Source organism: Branchiostoma floridae, chromosome 10, assembly GCF_000003815.2.
Source record: "Branchiostoma floridae strain S238N-H82 chromosome 10, Bfl_VNyyK, whole genome shotgun sequence".
Lineage (NCBI taxonomy): Eukaryota > Metazoa > Chordata > Leptocardii > Amphioxiformes > Branchiostomatidae > Branchiostoma > Branchiostoma floridae.
The window spans coordinates 16037874-16051003 of NC_049988.1; the positions used below are offsets into that span (position 1 = coordinate 16037874).

General features: G+C 38.3%; 1 protein-coding gene across 1 annotated transcript in view; it reads right to left on the reverse strand.

The window, feature by feature from the left end:
• Positions 1–13130, reverse strand: part of LOC118424721 (vacuolar protein sorting-associated protein 41 homolog) — a 33058-nt gene that overhangs the window by 14529 nt on the left and 5399 nt on the right. The window lies entirely within an intron of this gene.

The following is a 13130-nucleotide window of genomic DNA, read 5'->3' on the forward strand; positions in this document are numbered from 1 at the left end:
AGAAAATCGCTGAGGAAATCCGTTTCCAAGCAGTTCTCCAATATCCCGCCACTCTCCCCAATTCCTCATCCTAACGGGCCTAAATAAATGACACGGTGGCTGACAAAGACGTATAGGGGGGATACTTTTGAAGGTTATAAGTGTAACATATTGGTCAGCTGCAAAAGACACGGAGAGGGATCGATAAGGCTAATTGGGCCCCGGTCTGCGATGGGTCATCGACTGGAGCCTATTTGTCAGGAAAGAAGGATGTAGTTATTATCTGTGCTTTGATATATGTTACAAGTGGGGAAATCAGCTTGGAATTTTCTATTTTAAGGGATTTGATTATAATACAAAATAGTTGCAAAATACAAAAGGATGTAGCTAAAGTATGTAGTTATCATCGGGAACTTTGATATATATATGTTACAAGTGGGGAAACCAGCTTGGAATTTTCAATTTCAAAGGGGTTAATTATGATACAATATAGTTGGAAAATGCACAATGCAGGATATAGCATATGTTCCAAGTGGGGCAACCAGCTTGGAATTTTCTATTGGGGGTTTATTGTGTTATACAATGTAGTTGCAAAATGCATAGTTATGATTCCACCTACATGTAGATCTTGATGCTCCTCAGAGACTCGAGGAATCATACAATTGGATATTGTTATCATCAGTGCTTGCATATGTTTGTATACTGCATATAGGACAAGCAGATTTGGCATTTTGTAGTGTTAAGGAACTGTACACATGCAATATGTTTCAAAATAATTGTTGGAATTCTGCAACAGACAAAAGTATTTGGCCAGGAACTCGAAGAACACAAAAGAAGTGTGCAAATTAGGATATAGTCATTATGGGTGGTTTGATACATGCAACATATGCATCAGAGTAAATGGTTAGGAATTTCAGAGTTTTAGGGAGTTTATACCTGGCAGTTGCAGTATACTTAGGAATTTTGCCATGACAAAAGACATTGTGCTCAGGGACTCAGAGAAAATATGATAATGAATTGAGATATTAATGATGACACATGTGAACGAAATTAAGAAGAATATTCATTCCAGACTTCGAGACAGCTTTTAAAATAATCTGACTCAGATCTTCTAGTCCTTTTCCTTAAGTTACTTTTAAGAAAGTAACTTTAAGTCTGCATTATTTATACCTCAAGTAATGAAAGCCATTAGGGTTGGGTTATGCTCGGTTTAAAGCTGCACCGACTTAAGAGAAATGCATTTTGACATGTTTGGGGGGAAAGAGACCTCCGCGTGAATTACGACTTCTAGGCAACTTTGAGGAGATATTAATATTTGAGATGATAATGGCCAGTGCGACTGCAAAGATAATGGCGCACATAATTCTTGCCCCAGGGGCTGTCTCAGACATTCACATTACTTCTTAAAATGAAATTTTTTTCTGTCCTCTTTGACTCATTTGTTCTCTCTCAAAATTATAAGGCAACACCAATTGCATTTCTTGTTTTGCAGATGAGTCTGCAATATTTTACAATTTGACCCCGAACCATGGTCTTCAAAACTGATGAATGCTTTCTAGATAATCTTGAATCTAAGACGGTGTCAATTTCACCAAAAATAGTAGCATGATGTCATCTTTTTGCCATGGCTAAATTTTCATATTTCTAATAAGAGTAACATGTAACAAAATAAGTCAAAATGTTATATACTTGAGAGCAATAAATCTATTCAGGTATAGCACCAGTACATTGTTATGTTCCTAAATGATTTTGGCAGCATTGTTCCAATACAGGGTACCAGCACACACCCCTAGCAGACTCAATAGTGAGTGTGAGTGAAAATATCTGACATTTTTTGGTTACAATTAGTGAGAGGCACGCTAAAACTGTATCAAGATAAATGTGCTTTTTGCATATCCATTGCTTTTTTGTACACAGAAGCATTTTTCACCCCAGCTAGTTGTCTGAAGTAATCAGTTCCATACCACACTGCAGCCATGCATGCACATGTAGTAATGATGCCTTTGTGCAAGGATCTCGAAATCCAGCGGTTTGGACAAGCAATCTCGATACTCTGACGAGTCTACACTAAACATCGGTTAAACTTAAGAATGGTTTTTTTCTTCTTTGTAGTCATGACGATGTTTTTTATTTATTTTACCTGTCTCCATAAATCATGATACTGTCTGGTTTGGAACCAGTTCAATTATGGTGCTTTCTTTTGAGTGCGTGTCTTAAAAAAACAGGGTGTGTCTGAGGGAAGAATTGAGGAAAAAGAAGCTTATTAAATCCATTGACTCGGATGGTGATAAACAATCTATAATACTCTCAACTACCTTGGCAATTACACTGTTAAGACAGTAATAAAGAACCGTTCTAAAGATAAAACAGAATCATTATTTTCTTATATCTTTTTAATGACACATCAAATGTTAACTGTACATCAAGTACCAACATTTCACCTTGAAGTTTGAAAAATGCCTTTTCATTATTACAGCTAACACTATGTTAGGAGGGCCTAGGGTCTAAGTAAGGTGTTCATTTTATACCTGGGCTATGATAACGTTTGATACAAGTATTGATACCTTTTCTACTTGTATCATGAAGGTTTCCATTTCCATAGTAAAAATTAATTCGAAGTTCCATTCACTTCGCTTGCGCTGCTGAGTGTTAAAAATTTAAATACTGGACCTGGACTTTGACTTCTGGTCAAACATTGCATTAAAATGTGTGTATAGCATGTGTGTGAGTATAACATAAAAAGAATACAACACAGTGTATGCCACATTACCCTCGGTCCCAGCATTAGTAGGGCTGATACCTTGGTGATAAGGTTCAATACATAATGTTTGCAATGTATACTGTATATGTACATGTGTATTTATGTAGCCTGTATAACAGCCCTCGAGTTCAGTACTGTATTTATGTATCTATCAAATGTACAGTTTGTTACATAACACCTCTCTCAACAGCCCTGGAGTGATGAGAAACAAGGAACTACCTCCGTGTGCCCGGCCCATGGTTATAACTTATCGCAGCCCATTTTAATATGGTTTTGGCGACGTCCGCGGTTCGCTTATCAGATTGTTGTCTGGTCAAATCCCATCAACACGAAGTTTATTTCTCCAGCACCAAATCCTTGTCTGATCAGGCAACTGTTGAAATTACCAACCGGGGAGGGGATTAAGGCAGGGGAGGCTGACACACTTGTCTTCCCAGGAGAAATTATAAATCAGGCTAGGAAACACTTTTTGACTTGTCGGTATGTGGGGAAACAATGGGAAAACAGTCTGTTTAATATAAGGTGATACAATGTACTTATGCAGTGGGAATTTTATAATGCAATTGACAAGAGGATTTGGGGAAGGGAGGCTGGCCCACTTGTCTTCCTTGGAGAAATTATAAATCAGGCTAGGAAAACACTTTTTAGACTTGTAGGTATGCAGGGCAACAAAGTAGTTTGATTTTTAAAGAAGGGATCTATTAAACATTGGATTCAGGACCAAGGACAGAAACAATTAGCAGTTTGCCCTGGTAAGGAATAACATAGTTTTTGCTGGTGTGTTTCTTTTTTTCCCTGGAAAAAGTATAAATCAGGCTAGGAAACACTTTTCATAATTGTCGGTATGCGGGAAAACAATGGCAATACAGTCTGTTGAATATTAAGTGATACAATGTACTTATAATGAGTGGGAATTTTATCATGCAACCAGGGAGAGGATTAGGGGAAGGGAGGCAGACACACTTGTCTTCCCTGGAGAAATTATAAATCAGGCTAGGAAACACTTTTCAGACTTGCGTGTACAATTGGCTACAAAGTAGGTTGTCCAATAGTGCTTGGGGTGAGTTTTCTAACAGGATTAAACTGTTGTACACATCATAATATTGGCTATAAAAAAATTGGCTGTCCGATTGGCTAGTGACAGAAAAAGACAAAAGAAAAGAAACACACCACCAAAAACATACTAAGTAAATAGTACACACCAGAAAAAGCAATATGTTTTTCAGTACCGTGGCAAACGTAATTAAGCTAAATGTTGCTGTCCTTGGTGCTGAATCAAACGTTTAGGAGTTGCTGCAATTATAATTCCCACAGAAGATTTAAGATTTAAGCACTTTTCCTCCATTTTTTTCCGAAAAAATCTTAATGACCAGTTCCTTCTCATCAAACCAGTGCCCAATCTTGGCACACCAACATCATCATTCCTAAATGGGCAGTTGCTCCTCAAGTTATTCAACCCCGCTTAATACGTTTCCGTCCATACAACAATCTTCCATATGGTTTATGAGCCAGAAGTAGATTGATTCTCCACAAGTATGCAATCTTACCCAAGAAACGACGGTTAGCCTTCTGGCGGGGTCTCTTAGGAATCCTTAAGTGTTCCCACTTGTGCTCTTGACTTTGAGACACGGTTTTGCACAAAAGACGACGAAAATGATTGATTGCAGTCATAAACGAAAGGAAAAGCACTTTTGACTAAAGAAAGTTTTTTATTGGTGACACTAGACCACACTACCTTCTTGGATTTGCTGCTTACTATTCAAAGTAAAAAGATAGTTTAGAAAAGTACAGATGCACTATTCTGGATACAATTTTATTTGCAAGTTTCTTCTAAGCACCAGCAGCAATATGTCATTGTCTTTAGAAACAGTACATGTATGCAGACAGTGCAACATAACAATGGTGGCAAGTAGAACATACATGTACTAGTAGGACTATACTAATATCTGACCCCAAAATGAATCGTACTTGGGCACCGACAGTTGAAGAAAGTTCTTGTTTTCGTAACTGTTTCAATATTAATCCACATCTAATAATGAAATTTCATTACAAATTTCTTGAACCTTATACAGAAAACCGACGGTCCACATCTAATAAGATTTATGTTTATGAGATTCAGAAATGTATTTTGGCTTCCTGATGAGTGTTTACTGGGTTTCTTTTTCACAATACCAAGGTACCTTCCTCATCTCCCCTTGTTGTAAACAAGGAACAAATCTGTCCACATTTTATATGTTCTTTTGACTCATACTTTTATATTTTCATCATATTCCAATTATGAAATTAAGGGTTAAACAAATCCAAGCTGTACGGTCGTCTGGTGGGAAAGGGGGCCTTATCATGTGTATATGCCACCCCTACATTTTGTATGTAACCCCACATATAACCACGCCTGCCTATAGTCCATAATGAGAAGAATGGATCCATTCTCTCGACAAGGAATTTTGAATCACGCAACTATATCTTCTGCATTACATTCTAATTATGAAAATCTTAGGCTTACATTGTATACAAAAGCCCATAGAAAGGGGGTCTTACGATGTGTCGAAAAGTATGCTACCTGTACCTAACCCCACATATAACCACACCTGCCTACCGTACATATTGAGAAGGGTTGGATCCATTCTCCTGACTTTGACTTGAAATTATGGCTTACACATTTTTTTGCTTAGCAATTGTCTTTCCTGTAGAAAGGGGGTCTTACTATGTGTGTCTTACAGTATGCTACCCATATGTAACCCCACATATAACCTGCCTATAGCACACATTGAGAAGGGTTGGATCGATCCCTTACTTGGACTAATAGCTCCCCATCTCGACAAGACCTTCATTAAGATGAAAAATCTCCCAAGGCGAAGCCGAGATTGTGATTTTGTTATTTATTGCGCATAAGCTTCACTATTGCCCAGGAGAGCCGGTAAAGCTCATTATCTGGTAGAGGGAGGGGTTAAGATAAACGACTCTTCCTCTTCTGAAATCATAACTATTTCCATAAACTTTAAGGAGGGTCCAAATGGGGTTCAGGGATCACAGTGTTTAAAACTGGCTAATAGATACTGCTTTACGTCGATGAAGGTTTGACATCCAGGCAATAAGATATGCCAAAAAGCAACTAATCAAGCAACTGTGGATTATGAATATTATGATTTTGGAAACAGTCTGATGTTTCAAGAAGCATCCGCTACCTTTCGTAAGTGGCACTAAAGAGATCTTGTTGGAAAGCAGAGAGACTTATTTAATTATTTACAAATTCATGTCTGAAGGTAAAAGTGACGATATGACTAAAAAAGTATACAGTATAATAGAAATCAGAACAAAATTGTCTGTCATATGTATATTATTACGTGGGTTGAAAAATTGATGGCACACTTTAGCAAACATTTATGAGTTATAACCATACAAAGGCATGTGAAAGGAAATAAAAAGTAAAGAACATAAATGTAAAGTTAATGTACAGTAGAGCTGCCCCTTAAAGCTCTGAAGAAGATATAGAGGCATATTACTGCTCACCTTAAAATCATGAATTATTACTAAACAAAGACTGCATGTCAAAGGAAATAAAAAAATTTAGGAAGGAGTAATTTAAGAATTTTTGAGTGCTTCGATGTGTAGCACTCCCTTACCGATGTTCTGAAGTAATTATACATTACTGCACACATTATGAAATTATAACCAATTTAGAACAAAGACTGCATGCCAAAGGAAATAAAAACTAAGAAATATTCCAAAAATTAGGGCTTCATGATGTAGCACAGCCATTCCTTTCTATACTAAATAAGTATTTTGAAGAATAGATTAAAATATTAGATACATGTGTACTATATTACATCACACATTAATGAATTATTACCAAATGGTATTACCATAAAGGCTGCATGTCAATGGAAAGAATGATATGCAGTGGAATCGTTCCTTAGTACTCTGAAGAAAGGGTTAAAATATAGAAGCATATTACGGCTCACGTCCATGAATTATTACAGCACCTACATGGCACTGATCCAAGCTGCCCTAACAAGACTGCTCCTCGAGGGGCAACAAACTACAGGAGAACGAACCAGGCAAGACGGACTCGCACTTCGTTATCGTTCAAGTAAATCATAGATCAAAAATGCTTTCTTCTCATACCTGTACAGTAAATAAGGTTTTCAAAATCAATACAATTCAAACTTTGTTATCGTTCAAGTAAATCATGTGTCAAAAATTCTATCTCTCATACCTATACACACTCATCAGTATACAGTAAATAAGGTTTCAAATACATTTCAAAATTTGTTTTCGTTCAAGTATATCATGTATTACAAATTCCATACTCTAAATACCTGTACAACAAATAAGATACTCAAATACAATTTAATCTCTACAACTGGATAAAAATGGAGATTTACTTTTGGACGTTTTGAGTGACATTCTTCAGCGTGACTAGAATGAATTGGCAGAAACTATTCAATACATCTAACTAAAAAAACTGGTTGAGAATGTAAGGATCATATGTAACTGTCACTCAGTAAATAAGAGACACGTGCATATTACGAAGCGAAGGATGGTGAAAAGTGGACAAAATTGTATGGACAAATGTCCAAGGGATACAGTAAAAGAATACATATTAGGAACACTCTGTGCCTATGAAATGATTGTACATGTACATGTACATCATAGTTTTTCCGACCTCGTACATGTATATTACATCCCCTATCCACAGGAGGCTGTGTCAATGCTGATACCAAAGGTTTCCCAGATTGTTCAACAAATTTCATATCAACAAGTACTAAGAACAACATTTTGGACATTTTGTCTGTTCTGTTGTCTTTTAGACCATACTTCCAAATCTTGCACCATAATCCATATTCAAAGAATGAAATCAAGAGTCATACAATTCCAGTTTTGGTCACTCAGTGATTGCCGTTCAGTAGAAAAGGCCAATTAAAGTCTTAAAGTTAAATATATTTCAAGACTTAAATAAACTGCAAAAACAGCAAATGCTTTTTGGCATGTAAAAACACGTTCGGAAGCAAGCTGCTTCTTGGATATATGAGAATTCTTTTGCACAACCAAAATTTGACTTACTTGCTGACGTTTCGATGTCTGTCAGACATCTTCCTCAGAGCTTCTAACTGGAGTTCTGCTTCTCGCCGCTATATGTAGCCGATGTAGGTGGCGCTTTTGCAGCGAGAAGAACACATTTAAAGAAGCAGTCTGGATAAGGAAGTCCGCCCCAGTGATGAACCGGGACGAGGGGGGGTACAAGCTGAGCCACGTTTGGGATAGTGTTCTTCTCGCCGCAAAAGCGCCACCTACATCGGCTACATACAGCGGCGAGAAGCAGAACTCCAGTTAGAAGCTCTGAGGAAGATGTCTGACAGACATCGAAACGTCAGCAAGTAAGTCAAATTTTGGTTGTGCAAAAGAATTCTCATATATCCTATATTCTACCAAGCTGATGAAATTATTTTCGGAAGCTGCTTCTTGCCAGTGACCTTGAGGTTAGTGAACTCTCTTTTCCCGGAGCCAGTGGAAAATGGATTTCAGCTCTGCCGAGCACATTCTGTAAGTTTACGATCTCCCTTTGGCGTAACACCAGCTTCACAGGCATGCGGGGGCATGGACGGGTATATTATGTGGAACGGCTTGTCACACTAATGCCCTGCATATTCAATCATAGTTTTGTAATAAAAATTATCTTAAGAAGGGTCCAGTTGTGTAGTGTATAAATCAATAATAAGAAGTAAAATTTATTCAACGATCATCTTAAACATGACATTTATTTGTACTTATTTTGAATTCACAATTATGTTAGAAAGTTGATAATACAGCATGTTCATTTCAAAGCTATAAAAAAGATCTAATAGACCACAATATGCTTTATTCATCGATGAAGATTACACATCCAGATATTGGATGTTTACAGTGTCACTGACGAAAACTGATGGACGTTGTTTGAAAGATCTGCTTGAGTAACTGCTTTTTGGCGTAATATGCTTTATCATACTATTAATTTGTTTATAGTGAAAATCTTTGACCACAGGAGCCATTATGTAACACCTTGTGATTGACTCTGAAATGAAAGAAATGTTGGCATCTAAAGTAAAAACAGGACAATGATTTTGGTTGGCTGACGCCCACACACCAGTCTAAATCCCCTCTCTGAATGCGCTGTCCATCCCTCTGCATAATGGAGCCCGATAAGGGAGCGAAATTTCTCCGAGCTCACATAAATTACCGGGAAGAAGCAGAGGCACTGGCCGAGATTGGAACGCATCATTCATCACGCGAAGGCCTTCATTTTGCAGGGACGTCTCAAAAGTTCTCTTTCCTTTCGGATGAAATCATTATCTCAGTGCTTTTTACAGTTACTGTACTAGTAGTAGTCCACTGTGTTTTGCTGCTGCAGTGGTCTGGACACTCTCAGTCTTTCTTCTATCTCCACTTCATCCCATTGATCGTGAGCTTCCCTAAAGCTCACATAGTTTTCTATCTGCAATGTTTCTAGTCTTCTATCCTTTAGGTCTGCCCTCATTAAGCCTAGCAGGTTCTTACAGTGCCTTCCTTTTTACCAGTAATACTGGTATGTCAAAAAGTAACTGTTGTAAATTCTGACAGGAGCAATATCTGAGACTGGGTCCCACTAACCTGGGTTTCATCTGATTAGTACAGTGGCTCTTTACACTTTCTGCCCAAAAATATTTGTGTAAGGAGTCCTCGGTAATAATCGGATGTCACCCAGGCTAAGTGGAGAAAAATTTCAATAATTTTTTCCTCACAATCAATCACACAATATTGTTTGGATCATATGAAAATGAACATTTCTCTCACGAAAAAAATTTTACGATCTAACAAAACTATATATAGATGTTATGGACGTTTCATCCTAATGAAAGTTAAACACTTCTTCCTCTGGGTGAAGTCTACTGACAAAACAAAAAGCATGAATTTAAAAATAAATTCAAACTACACAAAAAACACTTGAGTTACCCTGTCCATAAGCTCACAGACAATCTACCAATGAAAAATTTGATCTGCTTGGCAAAGGTACTAGTAGTAAACAATCAAACGCACAAGTTAGAGACAAATAAACTTTAGTTGGAATCATAAACGGGTGCAGGAACGATCCGCTCTTCCCATCCTAGCCTCAAGACGAGCCATCACATTGGCATGGGCACTAGCGAGCCGTACAGGGCATCAGAGAACGCATTAAAAAACACTCCCGCAAAAGTAGCAAGCAATCAGAAGCACAAGTTAGAGACAAATAAACTTTAGTTGGAATCATAAACGGCTGCAGGAACGATCCCCTTTTCCCATCCTAGCCTCAAGACGAGCCATCACATTGGCATGGGCACTAGCGAGCCGTACAGGGCATCAGAGAATGCATTAAAAAACACTCCCGCCACAGGGAGGTCCAACGCACGTCTCCAGCGTAACATCTCTTCCCCGCTCCTAATGCACCGGAGGGACTGACTCTCACCGTCTCCCCACACATTCCTGTCCAAGCGAGGAATTCAATTTTCAGGGCTGCGCATTTCAAATTCTACCCTTGTTACATATTCAGGTCCCAGAGATGAGAAGCCAGCGAGACGATGCCCATAGCAATCTTGCTGAGATGATGCGAGGGAAATAGACCCCGTCTGTTGGTACACGGCACAGGGAATTAAAAGTGATGTCGGGGGTGCGGACGTTAATTTGCAGGTGCGCCAGCCCGGCAATCAGATCGGCTTCAACAGACGAACCGAGAAGCGCACCTGACATTTCTACTCACACCTGCGCAAAATCCACCTGTACACAATCTCACGCCAACCAAGGGGAGAATAGTCATCAAGACAGTCTTCTGATTCTCCAAGGAAGGCTTAAACTTTTAAGATTCCTTCAGAAATTTACTAGTATTGAATCCACATGTACACAATCTCAAGTCAACCAAGTGGAGGATAAGCCATCGAGACAGTTTTCTGATTCTCCGGATCCAAGGATGGCTTCCAATCGTCTTAAACTTTAAAGAAATCTTTCATTGAATTCCTTCAGCCTATTGAGCTACCTAAAGTAAAGTGTGCCTGTCAAAGTGAAAAATCACCACAGAGACAATCTTAAAATGCACACACTTAATAACTGTCCACCAAGGAACGCTTCCATTATCTTAAAGTAGCTGCTACGTTTTCTTCACATATTCCTAACCTTGAGCAACAACACCCAGCGCTATATTATTATTACCAAGAGTAGGGTAGTATGTGTTTTGCATAAAAGCACTGCGGCGCATAATGCAGCTGAAGTGAGGGAACTTTGCCCCCGCTGAAGTTTCATCTCTCCCATCTCACTGCTGTGTGGAACTGCCGACGGCAGGCATTACCATTTAGACGACTCCGCCATCCAACTTGGTTACACAGCTAATTCCTTCACCTTCGAAATGGACTTGCAGGGCTCGAAATACTTTTTTCTGCATACTTACACTGGTGCAAGTAACATTGAAAATTACCTGCACCAGACAAATCTTACCTGCACCACTCTGAATTCCGGAAGTATGGATCATACTAAAATTGTTAAGGGAGCAATTGCTATTTTTTCTTTTATACAATATAGGTGGTAACAGTCAATGCAGCTAATAACAATCCATATACACCTACATTTTAGAACATTTATGTATAAAACCCAGTACATGGACCAGTGCAGGTTAGGTGCAGGTAGACGCAGGAAATACCTACACAGCTCCAATTTTACCTGCACTAACCTGCATATGCAGGTGGTATTTCGAGCCCTAAACTTAGTTACACAGCTGATTCCTCCACCTTCGAAATGGACTTGGCAAATTCAGCCCCACGCCGTCGCTGATTGGCCAAGAGGGGAGATAGGCACTACCAAGGACACCATGCGCTTTCCAAATATAGCACGCCAATTTAGCGGGAGCGGGGGGAAAGTTAATGCACCGAAGCGTACTCCTTTGGTCATTATTTTCTACACAGCTGCGTGTGCAGATAGGACGGCAGGCCAGCTCGGTAAGTAGGTTTCTTAACATATTTCAAACAGGCCTGAAGCGAGCGGTAGACCGGCAGCGTCGTTTTTTTCACCATCTCATCAGCATCGCTATGTATGACTACTGCTCGTACTGGCTCTGCATGTGCTGAATGAAATCCTTCCGAAACTTTCGAATTAAGTATGAAAATGAGCCGGATGATTATGAATCTGACATCTTGCCAAGTGTAGGGTGATTGTGCTACCGTGGTAACAGTGGAACGTAGTAGGCTAGTAGCGGACATGATCGCAAAAGACGTTTTAGTATGGTGACGAGGACAGTAGGTAAACTTGTGTTGCAGAATATTCTTTAATTATGATTATAAGGCTAACATTAAAAATATTGTTTTCTTACATTGTAATTTGTTGGGTTAGCATTTTTCCTGGTGGAAACATTAATATCAGAATATAATAGGACAGAAATAGGATATTTCAAAATGGATAGTGAGATTTTTAATAGTTTCCAAATGACAATCTGCTCTTAGTCTTACAAGGCTAACATTATGAATAATGTTTTCTTACATTGTAATTTGTTGGGTTAGACTTTCTTCTTTCAGAAACATTAACATTAGAATTTAATAGAAATAGGTTAGATTTTTCAGAATGGATAGTTAGTGAGTAAAGCGAGAGATTTGTGATAGTTTCTAATAAATAACCTGCACAGGATTCTCTTCTTTTATGGTGCTCATAAAATATTGCTGTTTCCCAATGTATGATGATGACTTCTGACATATTGACATATGAATGACTACGAGTAACTAGATTTGTAGCTTCAATGTTTTACAGTAGGATAGTCTTTAATATCAGACTATCCCAAGGAATTACTTCCGATAAAATTCCTCTCTGATATCAGTCTCATAAAGTATTCCATGCTGCTAATACAAGCCCATAGGTTTGCAAGAATGATTGAAAGAAATTTCTCCCAATACTGTACTGTTACTTCTTCCGAAATACTATCTTCTCATGTATTGATTCAAAAAGCATGTACAGTACATATAGCTAGAAAATGCACAGCTTTGCTTGTTACAATACAGCAAGGAGAACGGTTTTGATACCTACAAACTCAAGAAATTACAGCGAGGAGAATAGCTTTGATACCTACCAACCAACTCAAGAAAATTTCCCTCATGAAGTTCCCATAAAGTGTTCTTATTTCCCATACTATCATTACGAGTTCAACCGTATTGACATTGTGCAAATGTGTCTACAAAAATAACAAAATTAATACATAATACATTATACATATTAGGATTGTTCATTATCTTAGAGGAGGATTATTGTTGAAGAAAACGTGTTCAAAATATGAAACATTACAATTTTGTGTATCATCATGAGCTCTGATGTGTGACTTCGTAAAATCAATACCTTGCACACCTGTATGTTTATTTGTTATTTTACA